Source organism: Hesperophylax consimilis, chromosome 8 (genome assembly GCF_061612785.1).
Source record: "Hesperophylax consimilis isolate HC1 chromosome 8, BYU_Hcon_1.0, whole genome shotgun sequence".
Classification (NCBI taxonomy): Eukaryota; Metazoa; Arthropoda; class Insecta; order Trichoptera; family Limnephilidae; genus Hesperophylax; species Hesperophylax consimilis.
In genome coordinates, this window is record NC_142843.1 from 27,208,844 (window position 1) to 27,224,517 (window position 15,674).

Genomic DNA, 15,674 nt, shown 5'->3' on the forward strand with positions numbered 1-15,674 from the left:
AACTATACCTATAGACCTTGTTTGATCCCTTCGCTCTGATTCTGATAACGTAATAAACGTTGGCTGATATTTTAAATACTTTGTTTAATGTTATCAATTTTTCATTTAGGTTCAATTAACTTCCTATCAAGATATGGAAACTTTTTAAAAGTGAATATTTTTAGTGCTGCAATTTGGACCAATGCATTAAAAAGCTATATATCTCAAGCTTTTCAATTAAATTGTATAGTTGTTATTAATAAATAGTAAATTCCCTTTCCACCAGTAAACGAGATAACATATTTAACAAAGGTTCTGTTTTCCATGTTTACATTGAGCAAGAGTTTTTTTAAGGCTTCCCACATAAATTAATGTACAAAACCTTTTGAAAAAGCTCTTTGGAACTTTTCAACCAAAACGAATTCTGTGTTTTTCCTCTATTAAAGAAACATTTTCACCAATTGCTTTAAAAGCACTACAAAAATGTTCATAAAGGTTTACTCTAAGAATCGGACATCTATTTATTTATATTTTTTTAATGCTCTGATACATACATGTAGCATTAGAAATATATTTTTAGAGAAATTACAATGAAAATAATAATGCACAAGAGTTCACAAAATACGGGATATAGAAAATATAAACGTAATGTAAAAATAGATAATCTGCTTATATCTACTACCAAATTATAGTTAAAATAAGCAATTAAAATGTATAAAATGTTGTCAACAATAATTCATAAACAAGGTAGAAATAGTTCATACATACATTTTAGCTAGCATATTTAGTTAATACCCAAACACGAGTTATTCTCAATTAGGGATGTGTTAATTAAATTAACAGCTTCGAACTTGTTATTTTTTTTGCGTTGCTTATATGTCTTGCATTTTTGTTTTATATTATTCTATTTCTTATGGTAACTTCTAATAATGTTAATGTTAATAAGTATTTTTTTGTATGAAAATGTAAGAATTATATTTCAACTAACGAAAAAAAAAAACAAATCTCGGTTATTTTTATGTTTCGAAATCCAAATTTAAATTGTATCTAAATTAATATCTACAGTAATCTGAAGAAAAAGTTTATGCTTCCAGCGTGAATAATAATAATACAAAAAAATTAACTTCAAATATATGTTCTTACATGATTCTAAAAAAACTATGCGTACGCCACATTGATCGTTCATCTAATATATTTAGTCTAATAATTGTATAATTCTCCCGTCTAGAACCCACATTACAATATTCATACACACTAAAGAATAAAAAATGATTTTTTTATGTTTTCTAAGTTTTAAAATGGGTATTCCATCAATTTTGTTGACACTCTGTTAAATAAAATAATATGCTAAAATTGTCGGCCAGAATGATTTACACCGACTTGGTAATTCTATACAAAATGTTAAATGATGCATTTGATAATCCAAAATTGCTTGCATTGATAAGGTTTCGGATTCCACTACGTAATACCAGAAGTTAAGATTTTGTTAAATGCAGAAATTCTGGGACTAATTACCATATGTATTCCTCATTGCCCAGACTACTACTGATGGAAAATAATTATCAGTAGACGTTTTCAATTTATTACTTAACAAATACAAAAGATTGTTACTGACGCAGTTTAGTTAGGTTTGTATAACTTTTACTATTCATATGTAAAAGCTCCTAAAAAGGCTTGAATAAATTAAAAAATAATTATAATATTCTTCTGAAATGTATCTTAGAGTTATGGTTATCCCAAGGCGTGTTGGTGGGAGATATTGTGCATTTATATCAAAATTGAACAATTTCTCAATTTGATTAGCAAACTATCTAAAAATCTAAATTATTTTTTTAATAATTAACAAAAACATAAGAACGAATATCATTGACACTGCTTCTGTTCTGATTATTCTTCTGACGTTATGTCCTATCGATAATAGGATTATCATAACTCAGCGAAACTGCAGTCATACCAGTCAGTATCGAAGCAATTTCAATACTCCATACGCATGACCAGATAAACCACAAAAATAAATTATTTAGGTTAACGGGCAGAATTCCTCTTTAGTTACATGCAAAGTTTTTTTTCCTGATGCCCACGTTAGATTGAGCTTAAGTACACATTATAAATTGGGTAGAAGGTTTTGACGAAGGCAGCTTACGGAGGCGTGACACGTATTCCTTTGTCAAACTAAAAGTTTTTCAATTTCGTCACAGGACACATCACATATGCGCCTTCCGTTTTCTTTTAAATATTATTAAAAAAATGTAAAAGACTTTGTTTACTGTACAATCTTATTTAATTTATTATAAATGTGTGAAAAAAATAAAGAGGATGAAGGTATCACAAGAGTGAAATTCATGTTTTTTTATAATATAATGAAGGGCTGTAGGCGGAATGTTGTGCGAAAGGTTGTTTTATATATCTTTAATTAAAGAAAAATAAGCAACTTTGCTAACACCGCTATTTTTAATAAAAATATTAATATGTTTCTAAACCATAGATCAGGATATAAAGTATTCTGAAAATTAAGACACGAGAATAAACAAATAAGCAATAAGTTTCTGTAAGGCAAAATTATAACAATACGTACAATATGCATTGGGAGAAGGCAATTAAATGCTTATTATTGTGAAAATTGGTCAAATTAAATTATCGTAAAAATTATTATAGCTACATAACAAAAAGTTTTATAAATTAAAACAACATAATCAAGGTACAATCAAGATACCTAAATAACAAATATTATTATGCAAGTAGGTATTATTAATATGACAATAAATTAATAGATGGCAATTTAAAAAAATATGTTTTCAATAATATTTAATTGTCTATTAACCAGAGGCGGATCGAGGGATCCAGGCCTGGTAGATATGGTTATTTGAAATTTTTTTTTGATTAATCTGTATTTGATATTGTGAAAAATGGCCTTATATTATTATCTATATCATTTTGTTATAGTATTTAGAGTCCGCGACTCAAAATAAATATTATGTTAATATGGTAAATTAGAAATAACTACACAATCCATGTACTTACTGCAAATTATTTTAAAGAGTTTACGTTTTAATGCAAGTGTGCACAACATAGTATCCAAAGATACGTGGTTCCAAGATCTAAGAGTATTCCAATTTAAATTCCATTTAAATTTTGACTACCTATTTCAAAATGATTCATTCTACATCGATAACAACATAAAGAATTATTCCAAACCTTTCCCTGGACTGTTTAAATGAAAAACAACCATTGTTCCACACACGACAAGCGTGTAAAATGAAAAACCGCCATTTGTTTATGTCACCATCTCTTTGAAACGGTGACCGGATAAATCGGTAACCGGATAAATCATCACAATGATAATTCATCACATCTTTAAAAAGTTATATAAAGTCATGGAAAGTGATGAAACAAAAAAACTTTATTAACTGGGTTAAGTAGGTTAGGTTAGGTTAAATTGTTTTTATTTCATCGTTTCTAACGACTTTCTATCACTTTTTAAAAGTGTGTTGAATTGTCAATGTGTTGAGTTATCATAAAACCCTTTAAAACAATTCATATTCATCGGGCTGTCTCCCTCACGGCCATGACCGTGAGGGAGACAGCACAACGAAAAGCGGACGAAAGACATAGGGTCATCTCGTTTATGCCACGGAGCGCATAGGGATAGAAGATACCAAAGCCGGGGACATTCGTTAAATTGACCCAGCGAATCGTGTGAAAAGCAGAGGGGTAATAGAAATTAGAGACAATAGATTTCACAGCTCGCAACTCGCCGCCGCCACTCTCAGCCCTGCTATTTCGCGGTACATTTCAAATTAAATATGAATAAGATCAGTTGTTTTGATCCACATAATTTATTATTATTGTTGTCTTATAAATTTGGGGGTCAAACACCAATTAACCTAAGGGAAGAACGGGCCCTGTTATTAACACTTTTCCTAATTTCTAAAAATTCTAATTTAATTGTAATCCCAATGTGTTTGTGTATAATTGTTTTAATCCTAATATTTCGAAAGAATGATTTGTTTCCAAAATGTGGTTGTAAGGATCATAATAATTCTTATTACTCAAAAATTTTGGGTGCCCTCTTAACTCAAGTATAACATTTTCTAGAAGTCCTACCTATATTTAAACAAATTATGACAGCTATATTATATAGCTCTTAAAATAAGATGCGATCCTTGTATTGTATACAGGTAAAACAAAGAAAATAAATTGAAAATTTTAATTACAACATTTTAAAAAGAAGATTGGAGTTTTAACAAGTTCGTATAAAAATTATATTCAAAGGTCAGCCTTGCCTTATAAACAGGTAGGCACTACAGAAAATGCGTGGAATCTTTTAATTACGTCATTAAAAACGAAGACAAGCCCCTAATTTTCTTTACTTGTTTACGTCGCGGCGTTCGTTAATAAGGTGGACATTTTGTATAATACTTTCCATTAAGAACTTCAGGGTGTTTCTTGGGGAAACATGAATCTTTCTTTACCGTCATTACCTTTTACTTGTGAGGCAATGCAAAGTAAACAACATGTTCAAGTAACATTTGCCGCGGGGCCTAAAGCCTTGACATTTCTTGTCTCGTGTTTATTTCTCCAAAGTTCGTCGCAAATACATTTTGCACGAATTTTGAGAATCTGACGAATTTCTCTGTAAGCACGTAGTTTTAGTATGATTGCGAGGAAAGCCGTCGAAATCATTTACATAGAGATGATATTTTTTGTTTTCAGTAATCCGAAGTAGCGAGTTTTTATTTTACCCAACAGAGCTGTGCAACAACGATTTAAGTGCTTACAATACTTGAAAGACCCTTGTTTGGGAAGTTATATAATGGCTTAGAAAAATAGTGCTGACAAAAAAACCTTTGTTGTTCGATAGATTTTATTTGTTAAGGCTTTGAAAAATTCAAAAATTTTGATTTGAGATTCAGGAAATTAAAATGGCCTAAACTAAACACTTGTTTATTAATTCAAATTACTTCATATTGATCTTCTTTTCGACAACTTGAAATATAGCCGCTTGAATCAGTTTTCTTAGAATTGTGAGTTAAATAAGTAATAAAGTTATACATAAGATTAGTTTTGAAAACAAAATTAGTTTAAGAAAGGTAATTTCATAGTTAGTTTTATACCAATTAAATTTTTTGCCATAGCTATTGATCTATTTCAGCGTGGTTTATTAAACCAGAAATTGACACACTGACGTACATTCATTACATTTGTATCGAACATGAAAAATGATTTTATTGCAATTAATATCAATTGTGGCTAAAGTTGCATACCTGCAAGTTTGAAGATCCCTTTTTCCAAATCATAATATTTACCAGAGAAATGCATCAATAATAATCTGTTACTAGGCGATTCAAGCCGCAAAAACGAATATTGAACACCTGAATTTGAAAACGTAAACATGTTTTTGCAAGCTGACGTCACACGAATGCTTGTAGGATATATTATAAATAACTCAACAAAACAAAATATTGCAGGATTCAAGTTTTAAAACAAGTAGGAGCGACATCGCTGGTAACAACGCGATCTGGGTATCTATTCCCCAGTCTCGATCGCTCGCAATTTCCGCCGAAAGTACATACACTGGTAGAGTTTTTTATTCTTGAGTCTCACCGAAAGTACATACTACACGCCATACTTCAAAATACATTCGACTTAAACAACGAGTGGGTCGAAGCAGTAGAGATCGGTAAAACTGTCAAAATCTCATTGCATCCTGGTGAATTGCCTTATACAAAAAAAAGATCGTTTCCCGCGCGCTTTTCGAAGTTGATATCGGATTCGTTTAGTTCTTCAAAGTTGTTTTAACCACTCGGGTCTGATAAGTTTGTTTTGCTAAAATCATTACCTGACATAGATACTGAGTCATAGGTAATATAATGGCTGATTTACCGGCGGTGTTGACTGCAATACACAACAGAGAGGAAACTGAGGTAGCTGCTTTGAGACCAGCAAGAACGTTTCGCCAGAGGGTCGATTCTTTAGCCAACTTAACTGACGAAGCCTTCGTCCGGAATTTTAGGCTTAGCAAAGACTTAGTACGTCGGCTAATAGATGAAAATTTGCCAGACATCAACTCTGCGTCTGCACCAACCAGCTCTATTAAAAGATTTTTCTGGCATTTCGATATGTATCCACCGCCGCCATTCATTTCAGAAAAAGTGCGGTAGCAAATAAAAACGTTGACAGAACGACGCGGCAACGGTTTGTTTTTGACATTTCAAATTAACTTCATAGAAACCTCAAACACATCAGAAACATAGACAATATTCACAGGGTTGCCAACACAGTCATCTCTTCAACCGTGCGACACTCAAGAATGTATAAATAGAACTTATGACAAAAGTCGTAGAGATTTTCGTTCGTAAATGGCGCATAGCGAGTAATTCGTGGTAGAGACTCTGGAATAGATACCCTGTTCTTACAATTTTTGAGTGTCAACTGAAAGCTGTATTCGCTTCTGTTCCTTCATCACGGCACAGTCATTTTAAAAATTACAACTATGTGCAATGAGCTGTTTACTGCCGGCACTCAGGTCGGCATCAGCTGAGCCAGGCGCATCTGTCATTATTACAATAATGGGGCGTCTCCGTGTGCCGGCCCTTATAATCAAATAACCATGCCACCGCTGAATTCCTGCTGGCTACCGACTGAACTAGCCACGGATGCTGAAAACCTAAAGGCTGACGAATTCCTGCTGGCTACCGACTGAACTAGCCATGGATGCTGACAACCTAAAGGCTGAAGAATTCCTGCTGGCTACCGACTGAATTAGCCACTGTTGCTGATCACCTAGATGCTGGCCAATTCCTGCTGCTGCCGATTGCTAGACATTGATGCTGACAACCTGGAGGCTGTCCAATTCTTCTTGGCTACCGACCGAACCAGCCACAGATGTTGACAACCTAAAGGCTGACGAATTCCTGCTGGCTACCGACTGAATTAGCCACTGCTGCTGATCACCTAGAGGTTGGACAATCTCTGCTGCTGCCGATTGCTGGTCATTGATACTAGTCTCGCCTTGTCTCCTCATCCGAACTGTTCATGTGGTGACACTAACCAGACAGCCGAGCACATTCTGTGGCACTGCGAGTTGATGAAGGATGCCCGAGAGGAAATGTTGGATGGCTTGAGAGGGATTACAAGACCGGCATGGAATGCCGATCTCGTGTTGAACAGAGAAAATTTTGAATGCTTCAAAAAGTTTGTAAAGTCCTGGGTAGAGAGATGGCCTGTGCTTAGAGTTGCTGATTTAGATTAAAATCATCTTTGTTTCAGGTGCCAAGCGTATTGTTCCTGTCACTCCACGGTTACTCCTCTTATAACAAATTTAATATTGTTTATGCGCGATTGCTTTATGTTTTATTTTTATTTTTATATACTCATTGGTTTTACTTTCTTTGTCTTATGGCATGATCGCAATGCATTTATTATTTTATTTGTTTGTTTTATTATTTCTTATTCATTTATTGTGTATACTGGCTTTTTACACCGTTTTTGCCAATTCTTTACACTGTTTTTTTTTATGCACATTCTTTCTTTTACTTTTGAATTTGGGCCTTATTTATTTATTAGGAACGCGTTGATAATGATAATACTGTTTCTTTTTGTGTTTTAGCTCTTTAATACTATGTTAATCTATTTTTCCCTTCTTTTTTTTCTATTATGAACGGTCAATTTGTTGTTGATCACAACTTATTTTCTACGTTTGTTATTTGCCTTTTTATTTGTTACTAACAAATTGGTTTATGAATAGGTTGTCGAACTGAACTCTATCGTACTGTATTGTTCATTTCCCCACCACGGGGGCGGATAGACCCTGTTCCTGCATCCAGTAAGGTGACATTAATCCGGGGCGGCTGTCCCACGAACCACGGGTGCCTCCCCCGGCATCATGAGCGGGCCTGGGGAATGTTTGCGCGAGCCCGGTCCCCTTCCGTCCTGCCTCCGGTGACCTGAGGCTCACTTCATTCCCTAGGGTCTTTGGGAGTATCTCCCCCCCCCCCTCCCCCCATTTACATTTCTTCGAGGGTACTCTCGGAAAACTGGCTAAGGGACGCGGGTGCTTGGGATCGTTGTGGCCAGGCCGCTTGCCACGCTCATTCTTGCCGGGACCGCCCCGTGATAGTGGGGTAAACTGCCCTCGATACGCGGCTTGTATATTTTTATGTTTCAATCATACTTCCACTTATAAAATTTGTGCTCCTTATTTATTATTTAATTTTAGATGCCAAACCACCAGGCGAACACATTTCATATGTGTTCTTATTTTGTGTTACTATTAATGTAAGTATGCATACATTATTTCGTACTAACAATCATGCATGCAGGGACATTGGAGGGTCTAGATTCGTTTTAAAATAAATGTAGCTTCTTTTTACAAAAAAAAAATTAGAGTCCTGACGTGTGCGGCTAAGGAGGTTAAACAATCAGTTTCCTCACACAGCAGTCGGGAAAGGGTGGGTCCCCTCCAATGGTCATTGATACTGACAACCTAAAGGCTGGCCAATTCCTCCTGGCTACCGACTGAATTAGCCACTGATGCTGACAACCTAGAGGTTGGACAATTCCTCCTGGCTACCGACTGAATTAGCCACTGATGCTGACAACCTAAAGGCTGGCCAATTCCTGCTGCTTGCCACCGCTGTTGATCACCTAAAGGCTGGCCAATTCCTGCTGGCTACCAATTGAACTGACCACTGCTGCAGAAGTTGCCTGCGCCATTTGCTGTATCGTATGGTGCGATGATGCACAATGTGCTCCAATCTGAAATTATCGCTGAAAGAATTCCGATTGTCTCAGTTTCTCTCTGTGTATTAAAACCCAGTTGTATTGAAATACATATGTTTAACTATTTCTTGTGAATTGGGTTGGCTGTAAGAAATAGGAAGTACCTATAAGCTACATTTCTTTGTACGTTCTCTATACCAGTATAATACATCTAATTAAAATGTGAATTTTGATTTGAATCTTCTTTCTTTTATGATGGTTTGGATAGAACGCCTCAGGGTTTTTTTTACTTAAATCATTACCCAGGTTGAGGGCTGATGTGTGTCAGTGTCTTTTCTTATACAGCCAAACACGTCCCGTACAATATTAATTCAAATTTAAAATAAAATAATATCAACGGGAATCTATCTCGCAACTTCATGCCTCGAAGATTAATGCGTAGACCGTAGAACCGCCATACCATAGCGGAAAAGCAGATTTTATACATAAAAATAATATTTAAAAAATCGATAAATCCCAAAAATTAATGGCATATCACGAAGATGCTTAACTCTATCGATTGAATTTATTGTGGACTGGAACGTGATATTTAAGAAGATACTTTTTGTTATAAAAACATTCTAACGCTTGCGTAGGCTAGCTTTCCACCCATTCTTCACGTTTTAGACTGGATCCACATTTTAAAATAACTTGTATTGACATTTTTATATATTCGTAAGTTCGAACATTCTTCAACATTAAGAACAAATAGAAAACAGTATTAAAAATAAGAAAATAACTGTAGTTAATTTTCTTGAATAAAATAAAGAACCTCGTTTACAGTACAACACTTTTAGTGTTTTCTTAAGAAGTTTAGAAAGTAAACAAAAAATGAATACATTTTAAGAACAGACAAATAAGTTCATATAGACCACAGACATAGGAATTAATAGACGAGAAGATAATGGCGAGGGGTAAAATCAACTGTTGAAGAACGAAGGGGGTTAAGCTGACTGTGATTCGTCAATAAATCAATCTGACAGTAAATAGGCATCTCGCATTATAATATCACCATTTAGTTCTTAAAAGTAAAATCTGCTTTTGAATGAATAGACATTTTTACATGGGAGCGCAAATTACTCGCCACGTTATGAACTAATTTGCGAAGTCCAAATTCGGCAAAGTAAATTTCTTCTGTTTGCAGAGTCGTAGTTAGTTTCAGAGTATTTAGTTAAGACACTTTTACAAATGTTTCATAATTTACTTACCCCAGTAAACAACGATGAGCACACTTGAGAATCGCTACATTGTGATGTGATAGTATATGTTTCTAAAACTGATCCATATAATACGGTGTGAATAAGCTTAAAATAAAGTAAAATAATGCTTACTTATGGAATGTAATACGACAATTGGGTTTATTCTCTTTTTCACATCTATTTTTTCAAGTTTTCATCACAAGTCAACATTTTATTTATTTATTTATTCATTTTTTGGGAAATCAACAGTTTATATTTTTACAGATTGTACATAAGTGAAATAGCCAAAATAAAACCAATTACGGATTTCCTCCTTGTGACTTTACGTAAGACAGCATTAGAAGAAATAATTAAATTTATGAGAAATGTGAAGTTATAATTATATAAAATAAAAGAATTGTATAAAATAATAGAACAAAATAATACAACAAAAATAAAGGGGAAAAAAAAAAAAAAACTAAAATTTATATAACATAAAGGATTATCGATACATTGGTAACCATAAGAATACAAACAATATTGTGCATATAAATCATATCATAACCATAACCATAAGAAGACAATGTTGTGCATATAAATCATACCATAACAGGATTATAAATATATAAATACTAGAAACATAAACATCAGAAACATCAATTCAAGAAACATCAGTGAAATACTCTTTTAAGGTCATTTTATATTTAGTAAATTCGCAAATGAAGATGTCGATATTGAAAGTTAGTTGATGGAAATATTGTATGTTTTTAGTTTTTCTAGATCATTATAATTATTTATGCAATGGTGATTTGTGTTTTCATTAAGTCTTACATAAATTTTACAATTTTTGATCCAACAGAATTTGAATTTATTAATTTTGGTAAACTCTCTGACCTTTTTGTAGAGTACTTTGTTTTTATGAGTTAAATGTTCATTTATATAGATCCGTTGTTTTCCATTAAAGTTAATATCCTCTGCTGTTAGGCCCCTTCTTGTCCGGATTGCTGCTATGATTTCGTCTTTCTGATTCCTGCCCTTTAGTTTTACTATAATATTCCGCGGTCTTCCTTCAATCTTCTCCTTGGGGGTGACTCGGGTGGCGTATTCAATGTCGTCGCTTACTATATTTAATTCTGAATAGATCCTTTTGATAATTTCCGTCAGGTTCTCTTGTTTTTTTTCTGGTATCCCAATGATCTCTATGTTATTAATGCGTGCGTGTTGTTCGTTAGCATCCAATTGTTTTTGTAATTCTTTAAATTCACTTTGTATTACGGCGTTTTGTTCCAGAGTTTTTTCAAGGTTGTTGTTTTTTTTCGTATCAATTTTTTTTTCTAGAGTTAATATTTTATTTTTTAATTCCTCGATTTCTTCTTTATACTCGTTTCTGATGATTTCCAGAAATTGTACCTTAAATTCTTCAAACTTTTTGTCAAGAAGTTGGAGGAGTTGGGTGTCCGTAGTATTTAGTGTTTTTGCAGTTGCTCGTGTAGTCATTTTGGCACGAAATATTAATTAGTATAACTTCACTTCACTATTAAAGCTATTAAAATATAGATATTTAGATTTTAGCTAGAATTTTTTATTTTATTTTGAGATATTTCAAGAGTGAAATAAAAACACGACAGCTGTCATTGAATGTTATTGTTGTATGCCGTGTTATTTCGTAAAATGAACCGATGATGCCTCGACCATAGTTCGCACAAGAATGATGACGTCACGTTTTCAAATTTCACTTGAGGCCATACGCGAGCCCAGCCGGCTCCAATGGAACCGGTATGGGGAGTGGGGATAATACGCTTTTAATCACTTAGGGCAGGTCTACTAATATTCATATGTCTATGATATAGACAAAAATAAATATTTAATTATTGAAGACAATATTAGCGAAACTCAAAAGAAAATTTGAAAAAACCATCAGTAAATGATACGGTCGCATCTAGGTCGTCTTTTCAAAGATTTTAAAATTTGTTTCAAATTTTCGTTTCAGAGTCGCTGATATTGTCTTCAATAATTACATATTACAGTTTAGGGTTTTACTCATTAAGTTATTCCAAATTAGTCCCTTAACATCTTGTATAATAATGTATTCAAACTTCTTTAAAATTACGAGTGGATTCAATAAGTGATTTTGATGTATTAAAACTATCTTTTTTGATCCTTGGAAAAGGGTTGTTACCATAATCATAGAGGATTACGATCAAATCATCGCCAGGATAGACTCCCAAAAGAGAACCGATACTAAAAAGAAATACCGGCAGTCCCGATGTACGTCACGTGTAGTGATTAAAAGCCTCTCTGAAGAAAGAAAACTTCCCTGTGGGATTGACATTAAATCAATATGAGGAAAAAATAAGAAACAGAACCACCGACTCCGGCAGGTGGGGCCTGATTCGAGACAGGTGGGGCCTGATTTGAGGCAGGTGTACCGTAAATCCCCGTCACACACTGACTACCACTGAAGAGATAAACTGACAGAAGTGTCTTGCGGGCGTGTCCGTGTGACGGAGTAAGCTCAAATTTCCATTTCTATTTCCTGAAATTGACTCCGTAGGTGTTGGCAGACAGGATAGATCGCCACACCCCCCATGGATAATATTATTCTCTTCTGTTATGTATGTGTGATTTTTATTATTTTTTTAAATTTAATGTCAATCAGATTTAATATTATTTATTATTAAATTCTGCTAGTATTTTAGTTATCATCACTGTGATAGCTGTTTCATTCTTTTAAATTTACAATATTTGATATTGTAAATTTAAAAGAAATAAAAAAAGTATATATATATATATCCAGTGATGAATTCAGCGAGGAAACCTGTGATGAAATCAGTGATGAAACATGCAATGGAACTTATGATGAAACATGCGATGTAATAATCACTGATGAAACTGGCGATGTTGTGTTGAATCTAGTGATGAAGCACGCCATGAAATCACTGTTGAGACTGGCGATGTTGTGTTGAATCTAGTGATGAAGCACGCGATGAAATCACTGTTGAAACTGGCGATGTTGTGTTGGATCTAGTGGTGAAGCACGCGATGAAATCACTGTTGAAACTGGCGATGTTGTGTTGAATCTAGTGATGAAGCACGCGATGAAATCATTTGTATCATTAGTCATATTAATTGACGTTTTTCTCGATCGAGATCCATTACATTGGTAATTGTAATAATTTTTGAGGTATCAGTTTGTTTCAGTAAAATACGTCCTGAATTCGACCAATAGATGTAATGTAACAATAGTTTTTTTTTGTTATTTGTTTTTGGGGTGTTATGCCGTGTTGCGCTAACTACTTCTTTAGCCAACGTTTCGGACAGCATTGCAGTGTCCATCATCAGGGCAGATGTGTTATTTTTATTTAAAATAACACATCTGCCCTGATGATGGACACTGCAATGCTGTCCGAAACGTTGGCTAAAGAAGTAGTTAGCGCAACACGGCATAATACCCCAAAAACAAATAACAAAAATACTTTTGGCCGTGAATATCTTAAATCATATTCGACCAATAGTATTTGAAGTCTTATCTCTTGCAATTTTTTTTGTTTGAGATAAAAGATTTTTTTTGGTGTTAAATGTTCTGATATATAAATGCGTCTGTTTTCTTGCGATAGCCCAAGGTCAATTGTGTTTAGTTTATTAGTGTTGATCGTAGTAGATTTCTTGTAATTCTTTATTTTGTTTAGGAATTCATCGCGAGCTTGAATGCTGTTTAACGTCGCTATAATGGACCTGGATTTTTTTCTGAAAGTTTTGGTCCAAATCTGTAGATTTTTGTTATTTCATAATGAAATGGTGTGGCTGCACCTTCGTAGTTGATAATTTTGGATATTTTTTTCAGTACTTCCATATTATTTTCAACGCTTGATTCAGAAACACCTCTTATATCTGTGTTGCATATTTGACTATAATACTCTAGTCGATCAATTTTCTCATCTTGTTTAGAAATAATGTTTTGTAGGACAGAATTATACATATTTACTTCCATTATATCTGTATTGACTCATTGCTGTGATGTTTCAATCTCGACAATGCATTTTTTAATTCATCGTGTTAACCCGATATAAATTGATTGAATTTATGATTTCTTTGTTTTGCTAGATGATTTAATCATATTTTTGGGTATCTGAGTCAAATTTTTGTTCCACGAATTCCATTAGAGCTGTTTAAAAATTGGATAGATCCTTTATAAATAATTCAGAAGATAGAAAACCTTTATTTTGATTTGTGCCATCTATGGTTGAAGTTGAAAATTTTTCAGTGCCGCTTGACTGAATGCTTGCAGATTTTGATGGTTGTATTTTCTGCTTGGCAAGTTTAACAATAGATGGCTCTTGATTATTTAACGCCTCTCATAACGAAGTTTTACTTTTGTTCTTTTTTACGTTCTTTTAGCACTTTTTGCATTTCCATTGTAACTTTCTAGCTGCACAGCGTGAGGTTTCCACAATCTCTGCGCAAATAAGATGGTGGGCGTTTTTACAAAAGCACAAGATTTGAAATAAATGGATTTTCATTTTTTTTTATCACATACGATGCACAGTGTATTCATGGTGAATTTAATATAAAAAAGCAGTGGATAATATTGATTATATAATGTGATACGACATAATTTTTTTTAAAGAGTGCACTTTTGTGTTTTATTGGGCCTGGCCTATTTCAAAGTAGGTTGACAGTTGTGTCAGTTTTTTTGTGAAGACAAAAACATTGAAAAAGAGCAACTTCACGACGTAAAAATGCACTGGTTTGATACAAGGTCTTCGTTTCGCGATAGTTGAGTACTTTAAGCTCATTCACTTTTGTTTTTGGTGGTTTTTTATTAATTTTATGCAGACATAAAATACGTCAATACTAGACTCTGTAGGTAGAATGAAGAAATCAAGAATATTTCTTTAATATATGATGTATCTAGATGCTTCTTAATTATTTGCTTATTTTTTTTATAAATGGCTTATATTTTTATGGTTTATATTTTGGCAGGTATTTAAAGCGTATTTTCTTATTCAGAGTGGACAAGGAGCAAGCACTGGGAGAGGAGACACAAGCCACCCTAGCAGCACTATATTACACCATATTAACTAAGTACATTTAGGAAGTACGTGGCTCTCCCCATGGGTGAGTTCATGAACGTAATGGAGGTTATGCCGACGTCTTCGAGGGTGAGACTCTGGTATAAACAAATTTATTTCAGCCAGAATCTCATTGTGAGATATGTACCTAATCGTTTAGTAAAAGATATAAATATTTAATCGGAGCAATACCTCTACATATCTCTAAGAGTAATGACGTTATAGGAATTTTCGGTTTTAGAAATTTTTAAAAATCAAAAATTATGAAATAAAATATTAAAATTACCAACACAATTTTAGAGCGATGATCAGAATTAAAAAAAAACTTAATAAATTTGCGACATCAGATTTAAAAAAAAAATCGGTACAGATCGCACTTCTACGGATTTTCTATTCAGTTCTAACCAATTCTCCTGTAATAAAAATGTTTATTCGGAGACTTGCTGATATAAAATTCTGAGAAGACAGAAAATAATTTTGTGTGGTATTTATTTTCTTAAGAATATTTCAGACTTCCTTTACAAAATTATGGCGCTTACTTCTAAAGGAATGTTGCGTCACATTTTTTTATTATGGTTTTCTATTTCAATTTTATATAAAAAAGGAAAAAAACGATCAAAAAAATTCGCGACGCGAAAATTCTTACTATTACAATTATCCTTAATATACTAAAGTTAATTAAAAC

At 33.5% G+C, this 15,674-nt stretch overlaps 1 protein-coding gene across 2 annotated transcripts in view; it reads right to left on the reverse strand.

Moving 5' to 3' along the window:
* Rbfox1 (RNA-binding Fox protein 1) overlaps positions 1-15,674 on the reverse strand; it is a 731,414-nt gene that overhangs the window by 403,448 nt on the left and 312,292 nt on the right. The window lies entirely within an intron of this gene.